The sequence below is a fragment of the Astatotilapia calliptera genome, chromosome 11 (genome assembly GCF_900246225.1).
Source record: "Astatotilapia calliptera chromosome 11, fAstCal1.2, whole genome shotgun sequence".
Lineage (NCBI taxonomy): Eukaryota > Metazoa > Chordata > Actinopteri > Cichliformes > Cichlidae > Astatotilapia > Astatotilapia calliptera.
Window position 1 is genome coordinate 11552371 of NC_039312.1, and position 27766 is coordinate 11580136.

A 27766-nucleotide genomic window follows, 5' to 3' on the forward strand; every position below is an offset into this window, starting at 1 on the left:
AGTTCTTTGGGAAATTAAGATCAAACCTCAGCCCTGCTTACATTTGTCCTTCAAGCACCTTCATTCTGTGTGTTTGTGTATGTGCGTGTGTCTGTGTGTGTGCATGCATGTGTGTGCGTTTTTGCATGGTAGGACTATAAATGAGTTTGTGTCAAAGCTTCATTAGACCTGTATTTGTGCCTGTGAGGATGGCAAAGAGGAGGAAAGAGAAGGAACATCTGAATCTGCTATACACACAAACCACTGTGTGTGTGTGTGTGTGTGTGTGTGTGTGTGTGTGTGTGTGTGCGCGTGTGTGTGTGTGCGTGTGTGTGTGTGTGTGCGCGCGCGCGTTGGGTTATCCTCTGAAGTACCCTGCTGACAGTAACTAAATCCCTGTCAATGTGTCTAGCCAACAGACAGATCAGTGAAGGCTACATGTCAGGAGCAGTGACCCTGGCTCTTTAGTTGTGCATCCACCATGGAGACTGCAGGTCAATGACAGGAGTGTGGAGAGGTGCAGACTGATGTAGGATTGCCTAAGATAAAAGCACGTGTTTCAACACTTCAATTTCATATGTAATCCATACATTCCAAAGTAATTTTTAATTACCCTCATTGGTTTTATAGTCTGATATAGTATAAAGTGCAAAGTGCAAAATCAGTGAACATCTTTTACTGTTGTACCAAAGAACTTACATGTTTGATGGAACCACTGTCAGATCTACCAAATGAGGAAACATCTGTCAAGCAGTGCTCTATATCAACAAACTCAGCAAACCTACATCATCACAGAGGGAAAGCATTTGTATCCTTTTGCAAGGTTCCAGGTTTCCATACAGTTCTTTCATCTTACTGAGGAAAAGCAGTACTTGTTACTCTGCCACTGTTTGCTGCTGGTTGTACAACAACTGAACAATTGGTTGCTGCGGTTGCTGGTAGTTTGCACAGAAGACACAGACGTGTTTGCAAGCGGTAGTAAAACTGTGCAAAGCAAACCAGAAAGAGAGACCGATCTATTTAAAAGCAAAAGTTGGGCCTTTTGAAAGGTTTAAAAGTTGGTTCTACAACTTTGACGTGAACATTCTCCTATTCCACTTTGAATCGCTTTTTTTGAACTTTCACTACAGCTCGGAGATTAAATGGCAAGTTGGTGACAAGTTGCAAAGTGAAAACTATGGGCAATCTGCTTGCTGTCAAAGCAGGCACAAGAAGGTTTTTGGTGTGCTCAGTTACACCTAGTGACAGGCAGCAACCTCGAGCAACCATTCGTCAACATGAGTGAGGCTTTACATGTTCCAGCCAAACAAACGTTGTGAGATGGTGTGTACTGCACACCCAATTTCCTAAATCAAGGCAAGGCCCAGAATTAATCTCTGGTACATTACTCCTGTTCATGGAACTGACAAAGATGATCACACAAGATACTGATGCAAACTTAGTTTCAGGGTTCAATGCTTTGTAGTAGAAGTTGGTGTTACCAGACAAACTGCAGAATTTGCTGTATTGGAATGATGCTCCCCTGAGCTTTACTCTTGCAAAAACTTTATCTCAGTGTTTGTAGTTTGCATTGAAATGCAAGACTTTTACGTTCTATCAAGGTCAAGAGATTTTAGTGGTTACCTAACATCAGCCCAAATGTTTTTATTGCGCACTTTTCATGTATCATATAGCCCAGACCATTGTCGTCAGTAAGTACAGTTGTATGGAGCATGGCTATCAGTTTGAGGGTCTTGTTTTGTAAAATCTTTCTCATCAAGGGTTGGCGGGAGCACTGAGGACAAGGCTGTGGAACAGTATGTGTGTATAGAGTGGAGTACCACCATCTAATTTGTGTATTTTATTTTAAGAAATCAGATTCTTGCTGGGCACATTTAATCATCAGATATGGTGTCAATTCTTGGTTTAGTTGCGGATGTGGGCCGCATAATACGGTGAGTTACCCTCCCATGCAAAAGTCAGTAGACATTACGACTTATTTAGACTTTTTCTAATCAGGACAATCCTTCGACTGCTCAGATCATGTTTCTAAATCTTTGTCTAAACCCTTTTTCTGTGATTGTTCTCTCCCCTCTGACTTCCTTCTTTCCCCATTTCTCAGTCCATCTGTTTTGTAATGGGATCCCTTCATCGTTATGAGTTATAGAAAACAGTCGTGGTGGCTTCCCAGTTATGTGACTGTTTATCTGCTCCGTACACCACAGTGGGACCATGTTATTGGGATAAAAGACTAGCAGGACAATAGACTTGGCTGCACTTTCACATTTCCTCTGAGTCAGATCCACAGTCTGGCAGGTCTAGTTCGCTTGAATAAACCTCATACAGAATGTCACATTGTTAAAAATGTAATGTGAATTATAGCTTTGCTCCAAATATGAAACATATACCTTTTGAATCTTGTGAGGTTAATGTTGTTTTACCATTCTGTTTTGGTTGAATGATGACTGATTACACAGTACAGCCACCGAAAGCCAAGCTTGGTTCAGCTCAAAATTTACAGCATTTCCTTTGAGCTGAAATTTACACGCCCTGTGTTTAATTTGATAAATCGTCAGCGATGGTGTAAAATTATAGATAGTGATATTTTTTTCACTACTTTAAATCACAGGAACTATACGGTGCAGTATTTTCACATGGATTGTGAAAACCATAGATTAAAATGTACCCAAATGACTAATACACATTCTTTTATGGTTGAATTGAAGCAGCATTATGTTTGCTGGCTTACCCATTGTGTGAGAAGCATCTCACTGTGTTTTTTTCCAACCACAACACAGCCACTGGGAATAAAAAATCTTTGCGTCCATAAAACTCTAGCTCCTTGCTGACAGTTTCTCAGCTGCATGTGCTCTGCAGTATCAGTTGTTCTTTCTAAATACTCCATTACTTCACATTTCAATTGCTGATGGTTAAAGTACATTTTAATTGATGGATTGGTGCGGTGCATAAAGTATATACACACAGTATGTGTCCTTACCTCATTTATCCACTTGGAATTATGTCCCGCATGATAATCATAACAGTGCGTCTGTCAAATATGTCTCCAAATCCAACCATATAAGTAAGCAATCTCCTATTTTGTTTGAATATTCAGTAACTTTGAGGAAACCCTGGTATGGTGTGGAACCTTTTTCTTTCTACATGTCAGCAACTTGGTCAAGGCGGCCTGGAAATACACTTACCAAAAGCACTGTAACATAACAGAGTTCTTCTTAGTTTTGCAAAGGCGTTAGTCTCATGTCCACAGGACCAGATCTATTACCCACAAAGTAAAAGCTGGAGGGCACCAGCGGAGACGTATGAAAAAGATATGTGAAATAAAAATAAATGATATCTGCAGATGTAAAAGAACATTTGCTGAGATACACACATGTTCATCCAAACAACCCGGTCTCCTAAAAATAAGTGCATTGTTAATTAGATTTTTTGAAAATAAGATGATAACCCATGAAGTTCAGCTACCCAGGTCAAAAATCCCAAGAGCTAGACGGTACTAGACTGTCTCAGACTGTAACATGCCTCTCTTAGCACGTTAACCGTTGAAGTTCATGACAGTACAATTACAAAAAGACTGAACAGGTGTGGCTTGTTTTTAAAGTTTTCCAGGGGAAAGTGTCGTCTCTAAAAGAACATGGCAGCACAGCTTAGGTTTACAAAGTTAGATTTGAACAAATCACAAGACTTCTGGATCATTAGGCTCTAGTCATGAACAGTGTGTACTCCCACAACTGTACGTACAAACGTTTCAAACACAAATCAGTAATTCATCAATATTTTCTTACCTGAATTTCTGGTCTTCATTCTATATATGCCCCCTTCACTAAAACCTGTTGTTCTCATTTGCATGCCCCACCATCCTACCCCCTTTTTTCTTTTTCATTCACTTCTCGTTAGTACAGCCACTGCCAGTCCGCTTCAAGGCCTTCCCCAAACCGCAGCATCAATTCACGTTCCCTCATCCATCATTATCCATCGTAACTGAGGATCTGATCCCAGCTGGTGAATAATAATAAGAAGAACCTGCTTTGGGCCTGTTTGTTATTTACAATTCGTTACCATGACTGGTAGCTTCGCGTGTTTTTTGTTGTTGTTGTTTTTTTTACACTGGGTACCCTTCCTAATGCAACCAACAAACGGGTTTGTATCTTCTCCCAGATTAAAACCAGGGATCTTTTGCTTGTGAGACTAATGTGCCTCACACCTAATGCCAATTTACAATCTACAGTTACCCCAGCGTGCATGTTAGGGTAATGTGGGAGGAAACCCATGCAGACACAGGTGAACATGCAAAGTCCACACAGAGAAGCAGTGAAAAACCAGAAGATTCAAACTTAGACTGTTTTTGCTCTGAGGCGACAGTGCTAACCTCTGATAGAAGATGACACTAAGGACACCAATGATTGAGCTTCCATGATGTCAACGAATAGACTCCTTCATAGTTAACGGGCTCTAATAGCAGCAGCTCAGTCACCAGATCTCGGAGTAATCAGCAAAACCCTTTTCATAGCTCTAAGTGAGTGTCCTGAGTTAAGTCCTTTATTTAATTTGGAGCAAAGCCATGCAGTGCTGAAAACTGAAAAGAAAAATTGTCAAATCACTGGAAAGGTTAACTTGCAGCCAGCAAAGTTTGGTAAGTAATATGCTTGTATCTCTTAGTGCAAGTCAGTGGCAGTCAGAATGGACCTAATTCTGGAGCACTTTTTCATTTTCTTAAGCATGAAAATGCAACAGCATCACAAACAACCCCCACATTTCTGGCAGACTGCCGAATCTCTTCGGTCACTGGAGTAGTGCACTAGAAAGTTTTTGGGTTGGTGATTAACGCCTAGACTCAAACTTATCATCACTGAATTTTTTAATTTTCAAGTGAGCCAACATTAGATACCATTAAAGCAGACAAAAAAAATGGATGTTAGCAGGGGAGCTGGAGTCTATCCCAGCATTGACTGGGCAGGTAGCCAGTCTATCAAAGGGCTAACACAGCCAGACATTCATGCTGTATCTACTGGCAATTCAGCGCACACTCCAGTAATCCATTTGACTGGTTCGCCTTTGAAGCCCGTGTCCCTCTTTAGCATCCAAAGAATACCTATTAAGTCCAGTTGGGAAGGGCAGAAGTTTAAATGTACAATGCCTCATGTGTTATGACTTTTTGACATTGCCCTATTTGAATTCTTTCCAAAACACAATCAGACCCGATCCCTTCTGTGAAACATCTTGAGAACGTCTCGTCTGTTTAAGTGCCTTCCAGTTTGCACAGCCACATGGAGACGTATCCTGACCTCATGCAGCACAGGTTGGCCTAGACCAGGTCTTACATTTAAGAGCACTGAGTATTGGGTTACAAACATGTAGCTGGGGCAAGTAAATACCATCTTTATTGCAGCTCATCCATTTGGTTTTTGCTTTATTAAATTATGAAGTAGGCATGACAACAATAGGTAGGTCTTAAATACTTTCCCCCCTCGAAGTTTATATTGTTTCCTTTTGGGAGTAGCAAATGGGGCAGAGACTGTACTGCCTTTGGGGACCAGAGTAAAGCCTGGTACGTAAGCTGGAGAGTCTCTGTATGTCTGCACATTTAAACCAAAAGACCCCCACATATAAACACACCAATAGGCGCCCCTGGTTGCTCTTTGCTGCTTAACAATGATTTACTGTGCATGCAATAAGTTATGTGACATAAATATGATATCTGTATTATTTAATTTGAAAATCTAATAAAGCCATCACTATCAATTTACTCTGTGGTCTCAAGACATGTTTATCAAAACTCACTCTTTAGGCCAGTAATCTAAACTGGAGGATAGATACCTGCCACTCCCACATTGTACATTTTTTTTATACAGATAGAGGTTTTATCACAACAGCATAAAGTTGGGGCTAACTGAAGCTTTTGGATCAGGTCTCACAATGCATGTGTAACCTTTGAGGAACCACCAAAGAAGTTTCAATAAATTAACCATTTTCATTTCATCTTTTTGTTTCAAAGCAATGAACACCTTTTCTTTTCTAAAAGTGATGATTCATAGACATTTTATTTTCTGACTAAGAAAAATTTAAATCAGCGCAGATGATGCTGGGTGCTGATGTTGGCAGAACATCTTATGTAAAACACTGAAATAATACAAATTCTGTTATTTGATGGATTCACACACTGACACGGTGAGAGAAAGCGGTCTTTATTTCTAGAACGTGGCAGTCCAGGGGCCGGCTGTATAAACAAAGTGTACAGACAAAAAGCGTATGGCTTTCCCCTCACATAAACTGGTATTTGTAATAGAAGACTATGCGGTAAAAGTGTGTGGACTTCACACATACTTTAGACCGTGCTTATGCATGTTTTCTAGAACAAGTCAAGGCCAGTATGGTCAAATGAAGATGGAAATGAGGTGAGACAGAATGTAATACAAAACTAAGCAGCCAGTTGGTTTCTGTTTAGAAATACATCTCCCAATATCAGTATATAAAATTTACCACTCTCACTTCACATCAAATAAATCACCAGTACTCAGTTTTATTAGACCTTACTTTGTTATTGGTTAGTAGATGCGGTTGCCAATATGAGCAGTGTTGAGGTGTAATGGAATACATGTACTGGCATTACGTATTTATAGTACAAAATATGAGTAACTGTATTCCGTTTAAAAAGGTGATAATTAGAATACAGTTACTTTGTTGAAATAAATGGATTACATTTCCTTTTTCATATGTTAGGCTATCCCCTCTCTAATTTTGGTAATTAAATGCATTGCCAGACATCCAAACAAAACACAAAATAAGAGGCTCTAAGGTAAGCGTCCTGCTAATGTTGGTCGCGTCAGCTACACAATGGACCTGGAGCCAGCACAACACAGCCAGCAGTGCATGGGCAGGAATGCATTTCTTACTTGGAAATTCCGACACCACTTCACATTTAAAGAAGAAAGAGATGGGCCAAATCTGACTGTGCAATGCAAACTCTGTTTGCCAGCAACCAAGTTGCTCTCAGTATCAAGAGAGTCCACTTCCAACCTAAAGAAACATCTGGAAGTAAGTTCTTTTTAAAAAAAAAAAACTAACATTAGCCTGCTGCAACTACCTTGTTTTAGTTGTGATAGCTACTTGGGTTATGTGCCACTTCAGTATCTTTGATGTACTATTGCTGTGTGATTTATTACTATTACTGAAGGCTATTTGCCACCGAGCTAACATTGTTAGCTGGTGTTACCTGAGGTTAGTTCATAGACTGCAGACTGTTTGACTTGATGGATAGCATTAACAACCTGCTAGCTGCAAATAATCATGTGCAGTTAGCTAATGCCAGCTAACAATGTTAGCTCGGTGGCGAGTAGCCTTCAGTAATATTAATAAATCACACAGCAATAGTACATTCATGTAGTTGTAAAAAGCATGACAATATATTAAATAATCCAACGTATTCAGAATATGTTACTCTCATTGAGTAACTTGAGTAACAGAATACATTACAAACTACATTTTGGGGCATGTATTCTGTAATCTGTAGTGGAATACATTTTAAAAGTAACCTTCCCAACACTGAATATGAGTGGTCGATGATCTGCTTTTCATTTTTATGAACTGATGTCTTTTCTTGCCTTCCATTTAAATGTGAACTATAGGGTTTTTTGTGTTCTGTTCATGATTCCAGAACTGAGACCAACCAACCCGCATCTCTGTGTCTCCATTTTTCTGGTGAAGCACTTCTTATCTGACATCTAATAAATAGAGGTATATCCTACTTAAAAAATAAATAAATAAATATATATATATATACACACACACATATATATGTGCACTAGGTGCAGTGACTCCCAAACTAGGTGAGTGGCTCCAGCAGATCCCGGGAACAACATCGGAGATCTCTGTCTAGAAGAGCGCAGTCCTAGGAACAGCTAAGATACTGCGCAGGACCCAAGCTTGAAGGATAGACCGCCCACAGGGGCGAGTGGGGAGTTTTTTTTACATATATATATATTAGGGGTGCAACGATACACAAAATTCACGATTCGGTTCAGTTCGATACTTTGGTGTCACGGTTCGATATTTTTCGATAAAAAAAAAATGTTCATGCCTTTTTAATTTGTCATTTATTAAAATTATAAATATATATTTTAACTCAAAAGTACAGTTTTTAAATTTAATGTTGCTGAAACAAAAAAGTAATAAAAAAATAAATATATCTCAGGGCTCGCAAAATTTCAAAATCCCTGGTTGCCCTTCGGGCAGAGACTCTTCAGTTTTTTGTAGCCCAAAATAAATTTAAGTAGCCCGAATAAAAAAGAGAGCAATTTTTTGATTGATGCTTTGTTTCCTGTTTTGTTTCCTTTACAATATTATACATTAAAGTATAATATTGTAATGGAAACAAAACATTAATCAAAAAATTGTTGAAAAACAAATTGCAACATTGTATAAAAATTACAATCATCAACTTAAATACTTGGTTCTAATTGAACAGAAACTTCTATGAACTTGTAAGAACTGTGTAGGACATGAATCAGTCTGTGTCAGATCCTGAATTTGAAATTTCCACTGAAGTCTCGAGTAAGAGGCAGGTGGAACCAAGATCTAGGCCATTTGCTTTTTGAAGTTTGCAAAGACTGCTAAATTTTGCCAGTGGTAGTTCACTCTTTGCAACATAGTAGCTGTTCTAAACAGATTTTTCAGGTTTATTTTTAGTATGTTATTTGCAATTGGTGTTTGTTCTGGGAAAGATATTGCAGACTGAGCAATAATGCATTTTTTGCATTTCTCATGGGTTCTAATGGGGGCCTTTCTTAAAATGACTGGTCCCAGTAACAAAGGTGCTTGTCGACTCAGAAATCGAGGGAAAACCAACCACACACCTGGCAGAACATCATGTTATTTACACGGGTGCACATAAGTGGTCCGCATGTGCGCATTCGCTGTCAAAATAAAAGACGCGCAACAGATAAGAAGTTGCAGCGTGTGTTTGCGTCCATATAAAAAGCACTGTTTTTGTCCGCTAGAGTGGGATTTTCACGGCACATTCCGCACCACATCTCTGTGCGTTCATCATTTGTTTGAAGCCAGCTCACCTCCTGCAACCACTTTTCCGAGAATACGCGCTTCTTTTGTGGTTCGGACTCCTTCTGACATTTCTTTGGAGGTGGAGGAACACCAAAGTAATTGCTTAAAGGAGCTTCTTCGACATCTTTAAGAGTTCTAAACAAATGTCTGTCCTCCTCCAGAAAATCTTATGTACGCAAACATGCGTTGCAACTTCTTATCTTGTGCGCGTTTTTTATTTTGACAGCGAATGCGCACCTGCGGACCACTTATGTGCAGCCCCGGTTATATAGCTCGTCATATTGCAGCCACAGAAATTCTTTTGTCCATGAAACCATAAAGCTGCACTTTCTTTTTGCCTTATAGTCTGATTTGTCATAACTTTTCCGTTTTGTTGTAAGCTTTTCTTTGGCTGTCACTTCTTCACCCTGACCTGTCTTATTTGGCTCAGCAGAACTAAAATATATATGCTGCTGCTTTTACACACGCACTCACATAACGCTCAGCGATTCTCTGCACGATCAACCTCTCACATGTTTAAGCTTGCTGCGGGAGATTTCACTTGTCATGTTTGCATAGTAAGCTAACGACTGATAAGACGATGTCAGAGGAATTTGTGCGCAAATTATCGTCACTCACCAATCAGTGCTGTCGCTCTCTATACACAGTTCGCGTGATTGCAAAGTGAAAGCAAAAAACAAGCGCAAATTCAAACGTGATTTCAATATGTCACATATTGACAGTGGCTCACCGATGCCAATGACATAATTACCCAGCTACATTTCCGAAAGAATGCAAAGCATTGACATATATATTTCCTTCCTACGGGCAGGGCAGAGATAGATTCTGGTAGCCCGACTGGAAAAATCGCTAGCCCCGGGACGTCGGGCTAGCGATTTTGCGAGCCCTGTATCTGATTGAGGAATCACTCATCTTTGGAAAAGAGAGTTTATTACAGAGAAATGGCTCTTTCCAAAATAAAAGCTATACTATACGCTTCTTCTGGGCTATATTCTCAGCAGCATATTAAACATATCAGGTCCCCATAAGGAGGATCATGTGCTAACGGCTGTCTAAATGACTCGGGTAACGTTTGTAGCATGCTGCTTGTTGTTTTCTGCTTCCACTTGTCTTTGCACTAGGATGCTGTCGGAGTAAATGTGCAGTCATATTCGTTGTGTTCCCACTAGTGCTGTCAGCGTTAATCTCATTGAAATGACGTTAACGCCACAACACGGCAAATCTCCGTTAACGAGCTGCATGGGGCTGGATGGCCAACACGTTAACGAGCTAACTGCGCTAACACACTAGTTCCCACCCATGTAATTGAGCATTGCGTGGCACATCCAACATAAGTTTTACTTTAGTCCATGACGCGCTTACCTTCAGGGTCATACGTCACATGAAAACCAAAAGAGTTCCAAACGGCAGATCTGAATGAGGGTGGGGGAGGTTCAATTTGTTGCAAGGAGAGCTTAACTTCTGTCTCGCTAGTTTGCCCTGCGCTCAGTGAATCTACGTTCGACTACTCCGCATAGGCTGCACTGTCGAGCGCAGATCCATAGAGCGCTCAACACAGACAGCATCATCAGAAGGAAAGTAGATAAAATAAATTAAAAATGTTGTATTGTTCGATACATATGCGTACCAAACCGAAAGCACTGTATCGAACGGTTCAACATCGATACGAGTATCGTTGCACCCCTAACATATATATATATATATATATATATATATATATATATATATATATATATATATATATATATATATAAATGATGCAACGGACAAGTGTCTAAATCCATCCATCCAAGGATGGGAGTGGAATTTATGAATTTATGAATGTGATGAACAATTGTTATCCACATTCCTGCCTTTGTTCAGTTTTTTCATTAGCCTACACTGACTTTTATGCGTCTGGCCCTGTGTTCATCAAGTTGTACACACTTGTTTTACTGCAACTTCATTAGGGCAGAATAAGATTTTGGCATAAGCTTTAAGCTTTTCCATCAGTGTAACAACAATAATTCACCAGGCGCCTTACACATGAATTATTTGGCCCTCTGACTTTTAACATGTAGCGCACTTTGGTAATACATTTCATTCAATGTTAAAATTATGACTATTTGTATGCTTGATGCATGCTCCACGCTAAAAAAAACCACGAGTTTCATTTCATTGTTGTGCGTACCTTTGATATTTTGTCCAGTTGCATAATTGCTTCAGAATCAGCCCCTAGCAACCCCATTTAGCCTCCACCATACATCTTGCCCTTCTACAAACATATTGTACCATATATAATCCAGTATATACATTTGTTTAATGAGTGTGTACACCAAATCAAACAGGAAATCATGGGCAGAAAAAGGAAAGGTCAAGTTCCTTCCACATGCGCAGAGACTGACCTTGATATATCAGTGTTGTAATTAAAGCTACATTTCATGTCTCAGTGGCTTTCTCCATAATATTTACACTCCTGTTGCTGCAGTTCAAGAGAAGTCTCCCCTGTACATGATACAGCAGGGAGGAGAAATCAAATAAACATCCACTCAGAGGTAACAGGTTTAAGATGTCGCAGGCAGACAGTCATCCATCTTTTGGCTAAAGTCTCTGTCACCTGTGAGTGAACAGGGGAGCCGTGAGTGTGTGTGTGGGCGTGAAACCTTGTGGATACATAAGGAAATATGGCTTCCCCCAACATCCCCCCAAAGATCAAACATGGAAATAATTATGCCAACAGTAAATAAAGTAAAGATGAAACAATAAACAGTGAGCAGCCCCGTGACAGATGTGGCAGACGAACATCAGGCCTCGCTGTTTGATGTCTGATTTAACCAACTGGCTGTCAACAGTACACGTAAAACACTGAACACAAGCTGTGGATGTAAGGCAGCTACTGCAGCCTCTCTTACAAGGTAGGTGAGCACTGTTAAGTTTCACAGGCATAGAAAACAAATTCATTTTAAATGTGGTAAAGTGAATTTGGTATTATTTAAATATAATTACAATGTAACAATAAAATAAATGATTTTGTCATTTTCTGGAGAAGGTCTTGTGTAAAACCAAAGAACCTGGTTAGGAACATAGGGACATAGCCACTGTCTTTAACCTTTTGGTAGTGAATGTTAACAGTGAATAAAAATCAGATGCTGCAAAATACTGAATAGTTTTAGGGGATTCTGCAATAGCTTAGCAGTTTGCATCGCAGGGTTTACTTTACATCTGATCTTCGGTATAACAGGAACTGATGGAATGAATAATGACCAGAGAATAGCTGTTCTTATGAACAGAAACAATGTTAGCGCATTTTTAAAAATCTGATTTCCCATATCTAGTAACTATGTTTGTCCCTCAGTGTAACTGATACACATTAGTGATGGTAAGTATTACACTGTTACGGGAGTTTGTGTCACAGTGTTGGTTAACGTTATTACCTTGGGAAAATGAACAAGCTTGTTGCTGGTTATGTGGTGCTGCCATACAACCAGCAACAAGCTTCCCACTGAGAGACAAGCTGTAAGCTAAAATCCAGCTGGAGGAGTCAGGGGAGGACAGAAACGGTGTGATTGCATCAGGAATTTCACTTCTATTTGTTTGGTTTCAGGAACAGGGAGACGCAGCACATTAAACAGGCTGCTGATGAGACAAAGTAACTAAATATCTGATTACTTCAACTGCAAAACTAACATGTTACATCACCCATTACATTACAAGAGTAATCTGAGTCCTCTTACGAGCTACTTTGCAGTTGCAGTTTTACTTTGCGTGTCATACCGATCTCGGATGACACGCGATCTTTAGCCAGTCAAACTTGGAGCTTTTCTCTTTGTAATTTTGTGTTTAGTAAAAAATCCAACTAAAATGATCTTTCTATCTCTCTGCTAAGATTTGTGCCACATATTTTGCTCACTTACCACAATGTAGCATATCACCCTTTGTTTCCATTTCTTTCTTTCTATACATCTGCCCATCTCTAGACACTATATCCTGTTGATGCTGCAGTGAAATGGTTATCAGGGTGCCAATTTTCACATCTCCAGCTGACAACTGATTTGATTTCCAAGTGAAAGAATGATGTGATGCACCATCAATGAAAGATTTTATCAGGTTATGAACTTTAATTTCTGCTAAACAACATATAAACAATCCTAAAGTGATATAGACGGACATATGATCCAGAGTTCAAACACAACTGTCTTACAGCTACAGTTGGGCCTTCCAGACACACACACACACACACACACACACACACACACACACACACACACACACACACACACACACACTTACAAAAGATGGTGGGTCCCCTACACTGACCAGGGATTGTGGTGATAATAGCAGCCACATGTTTCTGGACCTGTTATACTGTAAATGCGCACACACCAAGTCACGCATTGAACAGATGCAGAGTAGCATGAGATCTAAGGGCATGTGTAGGTTTCCCTTATTTTTCAGTGTTTTTTCTAATACCAATATACACTGTAAAAAAAGTCAGTAAAATATACAGCAAAACACCGTCAAATTCCAACGGTAATGGAGCATAAAACCAAAAACTTCCTTTTACTGTATTAAATAGATTGAATAACCGTTAATTGTGAGACTGGATAAAACTTTGTTTTTTACTGTAATAAAATGTTGAAATTATAAATATTTTCTGTGAAAACAAATAAATATGCATACATTTTACAATTACATATTGTAATGTTGAAAATGTCTGAAAAACTTAGATTTTACGGTATTATTTGAGTAAAACTACATCTTTTGGGGTTGTGCACATTGGAATTCACAGTATAAAGCTGTAGATTTTTAAGCAAACAAAAACATTCATTTTTACAGAAACAAGATGTTAAAAAATAGGGTCCACCGTAATAATACAACCAGTACATACCATTAAAAAACAGCAAATATCAGCAGTGAAAGACAATAAAACTGATAGTATTTTTATTTATTTTAAAATTCAGATACTGATATACAGATTAAAAGTTAGGCCTGCAGTATATCATTGTTAACCTTCTGATAAAAAAATCAACAGCAAAAGAAGATGTTAAAAATAAAGTTTATGGTTGTGAATAAAATTTATTTCAATAATCTTTTTTAATCATTATTTTAAAACAACTTTATGTTGTTGTGTTTCACGCCATATTATCAGACCACCTTAAGTGGGTCGGCCTTAAATTTTGAATTTGTGTGATCGCTGTTGATTGGTAGCTAAACTGCTGGTAAACTGTGTACAGACGTTTTACGTTCGAATTGCATAGAAAAAAAATCTGGTAGCAACATTGTGCAGTATGAGCGAACCATTTCACCAAAAAAGGGGGAAGCAAGGCAAGACGTGGCTGCAGCGGTCTGCAGACGTGACTTCTGATCAAATTCGAACCTCCTAAAGAAACAAAGAGCGACGTTACATTGCGGGATGACGTCACCTGAAAATGACCAATAGCGCGGCGCGCTGCTGAGCTGTGTGCCAACCGCTCTTTTTTTCATGCAGGAGACTCAAGTTGGCTTCGCTAACGGACACAGTTTTGAACTCGTATATTAGCGCCATTTATTGCTGCTTGGACCACAGCATCTTCGGAATTTGTAGACATCCTGGCAGCTTACAATTAGTTCGAGGTGAGGTGAGTACATGCAACTTCAAGTTATCTCTGTTATAAAAATCCACCAGCCCAGCGTTTATAGATAATTTTAGCAGTTCGTTTTTTATGAGTGAGGTTGTGAATTTAGTTAGCATTTGTGAGTTGAGTTAGCATTACTGTTGCGAGGGAAGCATTGCTCTGGATTAGTTTCTGTATATGGCGTGCTTAATTCGCTAGGGAGGAATTACCAAAGTACATGGAGTTATGTTAACGTGTAATTTCTGTGGTAAGGTAGTTCAGTCATCAAGGGGCTACGTGCTTCATTGTAAACTGCATCGGAATGAGCCACGTTGTTTCTTTCGGTGTATTGAAGCAGGCTGCAAGCAGACATACACCAGGTATGGCGCGTTTAAGGCTCATTTTTACCGAAGACACTCTGCCCCCACCCATGTCACTGGTGTGGTGGTGGTTTCTTCGTTTACATGTGCAATGGCGATGTGTGAACGTCAGTGTCAGAACTCTAAAGAGTTAATAGCTCATCTGAAGAGCCATATTGTGGAAGGACACGTGGTCACTTGTCCAGTAAGAGGATGCACAAATACCTTTAGAGTTAAATCATCTTTTGCTGCTCACATGTCACGTAAACACAGAGTTTTCAGACAGCAGCATTGGTGATTTATATAGAGAGTCTGCATGTCAATCATCATCTGTTCCAACCACATCAGATGACTTTGTACCCCTGATTTCCGAGCCTGCTGCACAGTCTATTACAGATGAAGATAACATGGAAATGCCCCCTGAATTCTGTGATCTTTTTCTGAGAAATGTTTCACTATTCTACTTAAAATTGCAGGGTCAGTTTCTACTGCCTGCTTCAACCATACAGAACATTGTAGAGGAAATGCAGAACATGCATGAGTTGGGACAGACATACAGTTTGGGTAAACTTGCATCACTGTTAAAAGATGACACATCATTATCAGAGGAGGACATCAACAAAGTCTGTGAGTCTGTCAAAAGCTATGATCTTTTTTCTGCATGTCATACCGGGCCATTGAGGACAGTGCACTCCAGAGCTCAGATCTTTAAAAAAGCCTTCAACTATGCGGAACCAAAGAAAATATTTTTAGGGAGAGATGAAAACAGAAAAGATAGGTTTGCCTATTATGTGCCTTTAAGAGAGACTTTGAGATGTCTGCTAGAGTCTGATCTGTGGCAGAAATCAGAAGAGCCCTCTACTGAGCCTCCTGCTGATGTTCTGTGTGACATAAGTGATAGTAAGCTGTTTTAAATAAAATGATTTTTTTGGTCAAAACCCATTGACTTAATTGATTTCTATCCATTAACATCTTACATGAAGTATGGGTACCAAATGGTTCCACTGAAACACAGTGTGCTGTCACAATAATGGTGCTGTTAGTTTGGTACTTACGAAACACTGTATAAAAGTGTAGTATCAAGCAAGATCAGCTTCATATTTTAAGACCAAAGGTACCACTTGGTGTAAATTGACCTTTATTCACATTCTTTTATCAGACATCTTGGAAATGGGGGGCAGCATAAGGAGTTCCATTACTAAGGTGCTGCCGGACCTGTCTGCCTCAATCCTTGAAATTGTACTGGAGGCACTACAATCATTAGGAGTGGAGACATCTGAGAAACAAACCAGTAAGTATTATGATTTCATTGCACAATAGCCATGAAGGGCTTTCTGTTTTTTCGATTATGCTTTGGCCAAGGTCCAAAAAGTACAATTAATCTATTGTTTGTGATATTGTTTTACAGCACCAAATATGGACATTTCAAGCCAGGCCAGCATATCGTCTCCATCTGTTTTAAGGTTTAAGGGTGGTGGCACAGCTAAGACCCAAGAGTCTCTTTCAAGGTTAGTAAAGTAAACAGATTCAAGAAGATATTTTACACATTTCTTTGTCGTCTGTCTCTAAATCTTATTTTGTCTTTATTATGATTAAAAAGGTTTGTTTTGTTCCTGCCCTTTTCAGACACTGAATTTGAGCAGAAACCATAAGGATACTCAAAGGACCTGTGACTCTCAGGAAATGGTGAGATTTCAGGTCATAATCTTTTTTTTTTCCCATTAAATTAATTTTCCTTTTCCCCTTTACAATATTGCTGTTTTGTTTTTGTAAACGGCATCAAATGAGAGGGACCGATGAAACAGTTTCAAGACAATGGCAGGAAAAACATGCTGAAGATTGAAACAAACCTTGGCTGGAAATATTTGGTATGTGTTTTACCGTAAATCAAATTGTTGAAAAACATTCAGCTACACTGTAACACAGGGAAACTTGATTTGCACTTATTTTGTTACTTTAATTTCTTGTCTCATTATTTTTGTCAGTTATTATTGTTTATGATGTATGCCCTTCTTGTTTTCTTTCTGAATGCAGAAGGTATCTAGCCAGTCCACAATGAAAGCTTCGTTGCACCCCATGAGTCTTCTGGCAGAAATGATGGCGGCTGTATTCTTTAGTTTCCCTAAACATCACACCCTGCCTGTTTATACGAGGCTCTTCAATTAAGTCTGCACCCAAAGATTCAATAAGAGGTAAGCAGTGGTATTATTCAAGTTTTGCTAAAGAAAGATGGACAGGAGACACTAATCTTAATCAGCCGAGCTCAGGTTCATGTCCAGGTGAGCAGTTTCATACGCTATAAAATGTAGATTGAATGATAGGTCTCATCACCATGCATTCAGCCATTAACTTCAAGATTTAAAGTATAACTATTGCCAAAACGCAACCTGGGCTGTGTTTTTTTTTTTTGTTTGTTTGTTTTGTTTTTTTTTTGTTTTTTTACTGTATCGATTTTGATGTGCTCAAATTTATGCCCCGGCCCCCTAGTATTCCCATTCACTGGCTATTGACCACAAAATAAAATCACGGTCAATCTCAAAAACGGCTCGTTTGTCGTAATTATGCTTTTAGATATGTTTGTCTCGTTTACAGTAAAAAAAACAACAACAAAAAAAACAGCCCAGGTTGCATTTTGACAATAGCTATCCTTTAAGAACTGTATATTTTACACTTAAGAAATCATTTATCATTAGATCTGTTTTTGGCAGCACGTTTTGTTCATTTCTGTGCATTTTGCTCAAGCACTGATCAAACTTTGTCCATTTTTTTTGCTGCAGAGGGGATCCTGCCACTCCAAAGTGAACTCCTGATGGACATTGAAGTACTCCTGCAGAGCTTGTATCTTCAACACCATGCGCATTAGAAACTCCACCGAGTCCTTTCCTTCACCAAGGCAGGACCCAGTGACTCATTACTGTTGATAGGTCAGGGGCAGGTAATATTTTGTTTCATGTTTATTCATTCCTCCATGGATTACCAGCCATATATATGGACACATGCTGTATTCTCAAGATCTATGCTGTTTTGTAGGAATAGAGAAAATGATATGTTTAGTCTGTTTTCAAATGGTATGTCAAATTTTCTCATTGTTTATCAGTAATATTCTCTACCTTGGTTGTATATGAGCATCTTTAGATTTTTCTATATTTAGCGGTTGCAAATGTAAAATGTACAGTAAACCATTTATGTTCCTCATATTGTACTGTATTTTTAGCGGTAAAATACCGGCAGCTGTGGTTGCCAGGAATTTACCGTAAAATGTATCTGGTCAAAATAAAATGCTGTAATTTGTTATACAATTTCACTGTGTTTTTTACTGTCAAAGGTTTTAATAAGGTTTAACATATTTCTGTTATTTTTACAGTTATTTACAATAATAGGGTCTATCCTATTACTGTTAAATTAACAACAAATTACTGTAAATATTATTATATTATAACTTTTTTTTTTTACTGCAAATATCCGTAAAAAGCTATGGAAAGTTGCATTTTTTACATTAAATTGCTGTATAATTGACAAATATATTTGTTTTTTTCTATCATGATTTTGGTAAAATAATACGTTGTCTACCTTAAAAATTAGGGTTACAAAACCAGTATACCGTATTGTCTTTTACAGATTCCACATTTTTTACACGGTATATTCCTGGCAACCACAGCTGCCGGTATTTTACCGTAAATTTGACAGATTTTTTTTTACAGTGTAGTTCTCCGTCTTTCTACCTCCCATCCCAGACTTTTCTCCTTCTTTCTCTCGTCCCAACATCCCATTGCCTTAAGACTGATTTGTGGCTTCCTGAATACTTCTTTGAGGGATATATAAATCTAGAGTTACATCAGGTCAAAAGCCAACCCCTAAATGAAGTCAGTCATTTGAACTTGCCAAGATGCTCACATTACCCCGTGTATCACCAGGGGTCATTTGGGATGAAGAGATTAGATTGACATACCGTGTAACATACCACATGATTTCAAGCTGAAGTCATGATCCAGGGAACACTCAGCAGATGATTTTGATTGAAGCATGCTAACTATTAACTGAAATATTATTAAATATGATGTTATTACAAATGCCTTCCTGATTCAAACTATGCAAAAATGTATTATGGAAAGCTACAGCAAGTTGGCAAGACGGTCATACAGAGTACCTGTAATGGTATTACATTCTAAATAAAAAAAAATACATTATATGTCATGGTTCCTGAGTTGATGACCCGGTGTTTTTAATTCTGTGAATTTGTGATTTGTTGTAGGTTTATGAAGTGATTTTATGTTTCGGTTCTACAGTGTTGCAAGTATTTTATTATTTCCCCGAACTTCTGAGTTTGTTAACAATGTTTCTAGTTCTGTTCCTGGTTGTTAGTTCCTGTTGTGATCCCAGTCTCCCTGGTTGTGTCCCAGTGTGTTTCTGGTCTCTCTGTCTTCTGTCTCCATTTCATGAGTATCAGTATGAGTAGGTCACTTCCTGTTTTATTTTGTGTGCAATATCTTCAGTTTTGCTTCCCACGTCTCATCGGTTAGATTATGTTCAGCTGTGCTCCCCAGGTGTGTCCTTTCTGCCCTGATTCCCTCCATCGTATACATTGTCTGTTTCTCCCACTATTCTTTGTCACGCTGTTGTCATATTCCCTCGTGTTGTGTGTGCACTAGTCTGCCAGTCAACATTAGTGTGTCAGTCAGGTTGTTCCAGTTTACTCAGTTTCACAAGTATGCTTGTATAAAAAAATCAAAAGCTTTACCAGATTCAAATTAAAATTTAAATCTTTTATTTTGGTAAAGAACAAAGTTGCATGGAGCCATACTGGGCAAGGAGGGCACAGTGTGCATTCAAAATGTGGCACACACCAAATATCAGGATATCAGTGGCCTCAAAACAAAATTCCACTTTAAAGTTCTGACAGTCCTTGAATATGTAAAAAAAAGAAAAAGACAAAAGACGAGCATACTGCTTGCTATGCTCTTGATGTGCCACCTTTGGTTTTTTGAGGGGGACTTCAGTAAACATTTGATCGAAAGGAAATTCCCACGGTTGTTGAAGAAATGATCGGTCAGACACAGGGTGATCAAGCTCTTCTCTTTGACAAGTTGACCAATGATGATGAAGAGTACATTCTAGCAAAGAGGCAGCTGCAGCCAGGGTCAAAGAGCATGTGTTCTATTTCGTGAACACGGTGAAGGGTAACCATTTGCCAGTGTTTGTAGCAAATGCAACATGTTTCAAGTTATATATATAAACCCTTTTTTTCACAAAACAATCACATAGTTTTCCTAACTCTAAACAAAATCTAAACATCAAATGATTTTTGGCAGATTTTTTCAAGGACTGCCACAAAGGCAGTGAATACTTATTCTACAGTCACACTAGTACCACACTAGTGGTTAGAGATTATGAATGAACTTATCGCAACCATGTGCGATCAACTTGTGACCTCATTGCCTTTGAACTATTTGCGCTGAAGATTTAGACCAGGTCTGCAACCACTTGCAGTCAGTTGCTATCTTGAAAGTGACTTTGGTTTATCAAGATGATAGTAAAATGGAATTATAAGATGGAGTCAGACTGCTATCAGTCTGTTATCGTCTGCTATCAATTTGTGATTGAATGGGACCAAGCTGGCAATTACATGCAATACTGTAAACCTGTGGGCTTCTGTTGCAAGTCACCTTAAGTTACGTTCAAATTCCAGCCAGAAACTCATAGATTTGAAACTGTCACGGTTTGTGGAGACAGACTGTGCGGAGATGTGTGTGGTGGACCCAGGTGCAAACACAAGTGAGGATACGGGAGTGAACTTAAACAAAAGCGAGCCTTTTATTGTGGCTGATGATCACGAAAGAAACAAACAAGAATGAGGGCAGCACAAGAGCAGTAACTAAACAGAAACCTAAACTGGGAACAAACTATGGTAAGGCTATGGCTGGGGATACAAAAGACTGGGCATGGAAACACAGAGGGTGGGAACACAGACGACACGACACAGACTGAATGAAACACAGTGGTCGTGTCCAAATTCATGGGCTGCATCCTCCTGAGGACCCGGCCTTCGCGGTCTACATGGGCCGGGTCCTCAGAAGGTCGGGTAGGCCGGAAGTAAACGGCCGTGAAATTGGACAGTCTAGCCTTCTGATTAGCGTCACCGCTGTCTCGGTGGAGTTTAATAAACTCAGCCATCTGCTCCTTGCTATCTAAAATATAACGGGACACTGGCGTAAATTCTCGACTGTCTCATACTTCTGTTTAATCAGTTTTCTGTTTGACGTTTAGTCAGCTGTGTAAAAACCAAGGAGGAACCCACCCGGGGGATTAATAAAGTTTTATTTTATCTAATCTAATAACTTTAATCTCAGCCAAACCGATTTACTCACGAACAAACAAAACACTGAAAAAAGCCCAACAATAACATTTTTAGGTTGTCTAAGTGACTTATATATTACGTTTAACCCGAGCAGCGAAAGTCCCCAGTGATCTGATAATGATGTGCCGGGAGTTGTGCCGTTCTCGGCCGCATCAGTAACCCTCGAGCTCCCGGCTAGCTATCGAGCTGGTGGGTAGCAGACGCCTCCGAAAACGTCGAAGCACTTTTGCAAATATGCGATATCTTGATAAACCGAGCAGATATTTGATGTTTACACAACTACTTCCTCGCCTGAAAATATGTTAAAAGTTTATTTTGTGACCCAGAAAGATTAGTATGAGTAATTTAAAAAACTTAGTAGCGGCCGCCATTGCTGGAAACTGGAGTTTGGCTGGGCCGCGCTATGAATTCTGGGATATGGTAGGCCACGAAGGACACACCCGACCCATCCTTAAAATTCGGCGCGTCGCTGTGACGTAATCGGTCTACAAATGCGGCCTCAGGAGGATGCAGCCCATGAATTTGGACACGACCAGAGACTAAATACACATAAGGGATGATCAAGGGAAGTGGAAACACATGAGGGGGAACAGCTGATACACATGAACTTAATGACAGGACAGGGAAAGTGAAACTACATACACTGACATTAGACACAGACTTTCACAGTGAAACAGGAAACATGGGGATTAGACGTGACCTGAACTGAACATAACCACACAGACATGACAGGTAGACGCACGGACCAGGGAGACTGAATACAGGAGATGACATAAACAACTAAGAAACAAAGGACTAAACAGCAACCTCGAAATTAACTAGATGAACTAAACTAGGGCACAAATGAATACCAAAATATATATAAGAACTCAAACACTTGGTCACAGACCCAGCCCATGACAGAAACTCCTCCACAAATAAAGAAGTAGTTAGTGTTGGACAGTGATTACCTGACATAGGCACTCTGCAAAACTGCTTCTTTAGCAATTAACCAGAAAATAACCAGTTGGCAACCAGCTGACTTTGATGTTGCAGACAGGTTGAGAGTGGATGTTGTCACTCAAAGTCAAACCAGGATGTTTTTCACCATGCAATCTGTGCAAATGGCATGCAATTGAAAATCAGAAAGTGGTTGCCGCAAGCAGTGGAATCAACAAACAGCCACTGATTATTCCCAGTTCCAAGGAGGTCTCTGTCCTTTTTCTAGTGTGACTGAGCCCTTAGGCAGAATTATAAGTGCCTGCCGATCTATACAAACTCACAGATGTGTAGTTCATGTCAAAATGCGTGACGATGGGTGTGGTCCAACCCAGGAATGCCGAGTCAAGGTTTTGCTTCAGTGAAAAGTTACATTGTTATGTCCCCATTGCTGATTCTATCCATTTATTTTACCTTCAATCCATTATCTAAAGCCACTCCTTTGGCTTGAATCAGTAATCAAATTTGAAATTACCGCATCAGGGAGGCTTAGTACACACTGCGTATGGGGGGGGGGGGGGGGGGGGGGGGGAATAGAGCATATGGGAGACGGCATTAAAACACAGTGGAGTATTGACATTCCTTCACCAATGACTGATGAGTCCATTTGTGATGAGGTGGAGAAATGCAAGAAACTGAAAACCCTATCAAGAATTCAGCAACCAGGGGCTGTATGGCACTGCTACATGTATATATGTGTTTGAAGAAAAAAGGTATCAATAATTCCCATCATTCATTCACTTCCTGTCTCAGTCAGCAGCTGGTATGTAGGAGAGAGCTGTGAGAATCATTAATTACACACACATAAGCTCACACACTACATCATTACTCTCAACAGCTGCTAAGCAGGCCTCGTGAATACCCAAATAACATATTTATCAGAAGTATTCTTCAACAACGTGGCCCTTTTTAGTCCCCTTGCCCCTTTGCGCCACAAGGAACCAAAGGGAATACTCATGAATTCCCTGGTTTGGTGCCCTAAAGAGATCCGCAGTTCCTTGCTTTCAACCCCCATCCCTCCTTCAAGCTCTTTGCATGGCCGAAGCGGCCTTTGACCTTGATGAACTTGTCAGAGAGAAGTCAGGGTAAGCGCCTGTCAGAGGACAGTGGCTCAGGGGGAAGGAGAGATAATGTTTTATAAGTGTGTGTTGTGATTGTGTTTATGGACAGTATTTGTCTTCTTTTTTCTTTTTTTTTGGGGGGGGGAGCATATGTACATATGGTGATAAACTGGCCTGTCTGCAGTCCAGTCATGCCACCTATTATAAATATTTGCTGCACTATAAAATTAGAAACAACACAGAGTAGGGAAATTGCTGGGCAGCTGTAATCCTAACAAATAAGAATGGGAAAACATTTCACTTGCAGAACTACAGCAAACAGTCTCCTTAAAAGACTGCAACAATAGCTAATGCACCCCTGTCCTAACTTTTTTGAAATGTGTTCAAAATTGACCTGTATTTTAGAATCTATTTTACAGTTTCAAGATTTAATGTGTATTCACTGGAACTCCGGTTATGCAAGTGAAAGGTCAGTGGCCATTATTAGTATGAAAAAACATGTGAAAAAAAAAATGTGAAAACGATAAAATAATAAATGCACTGACAAGCTCAGCAATGCCAAAAGGCCTGAAAGAGCAGAGAAGACAACTAAAGTATATGATGACAGAATTATTTCCATGGTTGAGAAAAATAGTGTCACGACCTCTAACCAGGTCAAGAGTACTCTTGAGGTGTATCACTGTGAAAGCCTATAAAAGATGGCTTTATAACTATAAACTATAAATACAGAGTGTTTATGACAAGATGCAAACCCCTGGTTACACTCAAGAACAAGAATGCCAGATAAAAAAAATCACCAAAAACTATGTACAAAATGACATGTTTCTGATGTTAAGAGAAAAGTTTTGAGAAGGATAGAAATCAGATTTCCATTCAAGTATTAAAAACAATCATTATGTTAAATGTTATGCTAGTTTGTCTTTACAGTCTTTTTTTTAAATATGGAACTCAGTGATAAAATAATTCTGTAATTTTAAACAGTTAATCCAACATTTTTGCAAAACTCCCATAAATTAAAGTCTGCACTTCAGTCACATGTTGAATGTTTTAAAATCCATTGTGGTGGTGAGCAGAGACAAAAAAAATAAAGACCTCTACCTGTGCAGGTAGATATTGTGGATATTGTAGATAAGTCAGTCAGAAGACAGAACTTTAACTCTACTATTTGCAATTTGAGGGAAATTAGTTACTCAGAAAAATTAAAATAAGTCTTTCTTTTTATTCTGAAGGCAAAGACACGCACACAATGCACTAATCATTCTTTAATGATTTAATTTATCAATCATAAATAAGACTTCTACTTAAGTACAGAATGTCTGTACTTTTGGCACCTCTGAAAACAAGTAAGGCCTTTAGCAAAGAAAAATAAGTATACATAAAAATCATTTGTGTTATGAAGTGCACTCCATTTATTATTTTGATATTAAGTGGCGTGCCTAATCCCAGAGTAGGTTATGCCAGTTGAGCTAGACCATGTCTTGACAAAATATGTCCAAATGTTATTGTGTACCATGCTTCTCACACTCAAGCCCTCTATCAAATGACAAAGCACTGGGGTTATTTACTGGATCAAAGCACACAGTTTTGCTTTGTGGTGGTAGGCAAGACTGAAGTCAACTCGGGTATGGTATGTGAACGCACCCATATATGGCAGTCTTCTGTCCCAGTGGTCCCTCTTACTTATAACAATCGAAGTCCAATATCACAATAGGCTGACTGTTGCTGTTTTTCAAGAAACAGAAGACGATGGTTGCAGAAAACTGAACACTTGAAACATTATACCAATACTAGAGAATTTTATAATGATTATGGCAGGAAGCCAGTGAAAAAAGGCTAATTGTATTTTATGTAAAATGGAACTACCTCTACAGTAAATATGAAGAGAAACATGGTGCATTTTTGTTTTTTATTGCTAAAAAGTATGATGTTTAATACGAGACAGAATGTCATATTATGATGAATTTGTCTGACTTTTTAGATATTTTGTTTATACAATACACATGTCATTTAGTACTGTATATCCCTGTTTGATCTAAGATGTTGTAACTTTTTAGGAGCTGTGTTTTGGCACTCACAGTTTAACTAGAAAGAAACAGAAAATGCTGCTTGAAGATCGTAATACTTTTGAGTTACACATGTTGAATTACATGTTCCAAAATTTTGACTTAGTGACGATTGCGAATGTTGAGTTACTTCTCAGTAGGTTTTGCTGCTGACTGTTTGAGGTTTTCTTTCAAAACCTTCACATATTATTTATTCATGATTTCTTCTACCTTGATGATCAAGGTCCAGATACACTGAAGCATCCACACAGCATAATACTCCCACCACCATGTTTCACTGTGGAGGCACTGTTCTTTGTGCTGTATGCCTCTCCCTTCTTTGACCAAATATAATCATTGTCTCTGAGGCCAAAGACCTCCGATTTCATCTCATTTGACAAAAGGACGCACTTCCAGTATGCATAATCTTTCTCCAGGTTGAACTTAGCATACTTCAGTCTATCACGAACATGTCATTTCGTCACAGTCCATTCCTGTGCACGGTGATTGTTTCCTTGAGACTACAATCCTGACTTGGCAAAGTCCATTACTATAATTATTACTATAATAATGTCTAGACAGTTTTCTCAGGGCTTTAGACACATCTCTCACTATTTTTCTTACCAGAGTCTTCCAAATCTTTGGCTTCCTACCATTTCCAAGTTTGTTCTGTACTGTTTTGCTCTCTTTCTTGACGATACATCTCAATCCAGTTTTTGAGACTTTTCTGAAGTTTTTATACTGTGTGTACATTGCAAAACAAAAACAAACAAACAAACAAAAATAAAACCTGAGTGTTAATTTGTTTTTAGCTTTGAGTGTTACAAAGTTAAAGCACATCATTGCACAGCAGTGGTTTATGCTGTTGGTTATTATGAAGGTCAGTGTGTCGGGGAGCTAATTATATTGACCAGTTTAATTCTTTAATTCTTGTTTTTTTTTACTAAAATAAGTCTGTTATTGTGTAAAAATAAAAAATACTGTGCTTTCCAAAGAAAACTACAATGTTCAGAATGCTATGTTGAAAAAAGATTTGAATTTTATACGCCGTTGTTACTTTTCTCCTCATCTGTACCTGATGGGAGATTTAATATTTTCCCCATATGTTTTAAAAAATAAACCAATTAGCCTATGTATATTTTAGAAGGATTGTGACAGTCTAGTTTATAGCCACAGAAACATTGAACAATTAATATAATTTCACAAGTGTTCCACACGGCCCTATTGAGTTTGTTCCTTCTGTTCTCCAGAATAATGTGCTGCTACTTTCAGTTCAGTGTTGTTTCTATCACAAAATGTCAACCCTGTCAGAGACACAGATCAGATCGGTGCCTATCGAATTATGGCTGAGGTATAATAACATCAACTGATGGCTCACAGCCTAATACCCTGCAGTCCATGTGAGTCAGTAGGTAAAATTGACAAAATGCAACTGACACGTCTCCCTTTAGTAACATTCCCTCTGCAATCATGATCTCATCTCGGTATTAACATTTATCAGGATGTTTATACTAAGTTGTATTATAACGTCAGACCATTACACAAAATGTGACCTTTGCCCATAAAAGTAAATATGAAATATTTAAGTTGATTTTTTTGTCATTCTGTTTATGACTCCCTGACGTTATCTCTTACCCCATTCATCCCACTCATGTCGAAATACTGAATCTAAGTCATAAATCACAGTCACATGTTCTCAGTGACAAGCAGATGCTCATTAAAGCAACCTGCATAGTGCTCCAAGGAAAGCAAGATGATCAGAAATGTGAAAATGTGCGTCATGTCTCATATCTCAACACAATCTCAAAACAAAATAGGATCAAACATAGAAACAGATTTCAAATGTTGGTTAGGACTTGTTTTTTGGTTGGTTGTCTATTCTTGACATTTAGTATTGCTTTAAAAATTGTTTTGTTTTTTTTTGTTTTTTTAAATCAATATATTGACAATGTCAGCGATATTCGTTTGATGTCCTTGAAAGTTTCCTGGATGTCTTTCTTGGACTATCTTTTAATCAAGGTTACAATGTGTACAATACATTTTATAGTGTCCTTTATTGAGTTACAAAAATGTCAAACAAAAAAATCACTTGAGTGAAGAATTCCATATAATTATGCTCCTCTATGATCACAATCATGCTCAGGATCCCCCACCTTTCGATTCAGTATCATTCTAATGAGCCAACCAATCAACCCACTTGATTAACATCAGAGGGCCTAGAGGTAACAGCTGTGTCAGTCCAGATGAGCAAATTTACCAAGTAACAACACATAACCTGTAGATATATGTAAATGTTATGCACTTTTTACAAATAATTTTTTTCAAAATAGAAGTTTATGTATGCGGAATGACATTGTTAAGCTGT

The 27766-nt window shown here is 38.7% G+C and overlaps 1 long non-coding RNA gene across 1 annotated transcript; it reads left to right on the plus strand.

Moving 5' to 3' along the window:
- Nucleotides 1-14123: 14123 nt before the first annotated feature.
- LOC113031362 (uncharacterized) lies at nt 14124-18259 on the plus strand. The gene is made up of 6 exons (XR_003273722.1): nt 14124-14630; nt 16125-16256; nt 16374-16473; nt 16592-16833; nt 17000-17157; nt 17743-18259. It is a non-coding gene; the product is annotated as an uncharacterized LOC113031362 (long non-coding RNA).
- The last annotated feature ends 9507 nt before the right edge of the window (nt 18260-27766 follow it).